Below are 1,228 nucleotides of genomic sequence, written 5' to 3' on the forward strand. Positions count from 1 at the left end.
ACACGGGCAGGGCCTCGGGCCTGTTTTAGGCTTCTCCTTATTTTTATATTTTAGACATCCATCAAGTAGTGATGAAAAAGATTGCCGCGCTGGTGGAAACTACACAAGACCGAGCTACCGTGACTGTCAAGAGCTGCTCGACGGTGTTTAGTGTCCAGCAGCAGCATGTATGGTGCGTGCCGTCAGCGCAGCTGTTCAAATGCACGCAATAGGCTTAAGTTTGCCGCAAAGCATCGGCAAAAGTAATTACCATAAATGCGTCAGGGGGAAACAGTAAGGAGATATTTGAATTATTTACTAATAAACTAGTATTTTCTGAGTCGGTGTAGCAAGGATGAAGTTGTCGATCCTGACTCGCCATCTCCTCATTAGACATGCCTTTAGAGAGTAGTGCGTCTTTACGGATTATGATCATAATGAAAGAGTTTTTGTTTTGGATTTGTTTTATTTCGTTAAGTAGTAATTTAAAGCTTTCTATAGGTATATTTATCATGTCTGTGAGGCATGTATTCGCTGAGTTTCTTCCTGTTGAAGAAGAGACGGCAGAAAGCGCATCATGTTTGATTTCTTTATTTTATAAAAGCACAACGTTTTGTTGATATTGTGAGTGCACACAAATAAAAGACCCTTTACAGTTACGAATGATGTATTACTCTTACCTTTATGAGCAAAAATGACTGCGTATTTAAGTTGTTTCCACTGTTAGAAAAAAATGCAAGTGATCACGCTGGCACCTCTGTGTCCGCAGAGCGTGCTTCAGTTTACACTCTCCACACAAACGATTGGAAATGCGTCTTAACAGCGCACATTTATATAGGTTAAACATTTAAACTAACATTGTGATATGCTTGAACTGTTTTACGTATATCTATATATGTTATTTTAGGCAAGTCGTGATGATTTGAGAAGGCTAAATTGATCAAACATATGATCAACTCATTGTCTGCCGCTGACCGCTTGGTCATTACTTTAAAAAAAAACGTATATTTAACGAACAAAAAAAATGCTCCAAACGTTTTTCTAAATTAACTTTATAAAAAAAGGAAATGAAATATAATCACTTTTCCATTACATATACAATTTAACTATTTTAATAGCTGAAACAGTAGTATAAGCTTTTTTGGGAGAAGGGGAAAAAGACTGGCTAGGGCATATATTTGAGGCCCGTGCAGGGCTCTAATCCACTTCATCCAACGCTGTTTTGTTCTCTGTTGTTTTCATCTGTGAG

General features: G+C 37.9%; 1 protein-coding gene across 1 annotated transcript in view; it reads right to left on the bottom strand.

Moving 5' to 3' along the window:
- The window catches only part of LOC107600093 (uncharacterized), a 59,218-nt gene that overhangs the window by 42,926 nt on the left and 15,064 nt on the right, over window positions 1-1,228 (bottom strand). The gene's annotated exons all lie outside the window — the stretch shown is intronic.

The sequence above is a fragment of the Sinocyclocheilus grahami genome, unplaced genomic scaffold (genome assembly GCF_001515645.1).
Source record: "Sinocyclocheilus grahami isolate Dianchi unplaced genomic scaffold, SAMN03320097.WGS_v1.1 scaffold277.1, whole genome shotgun sequence".
NCBI lineage: Eukaryota > Metazoa > Chordata > Actinopteri > Cypriniformes > Cyprinidae > Sinocyclocheilus > Sinocyclocheilus grahami.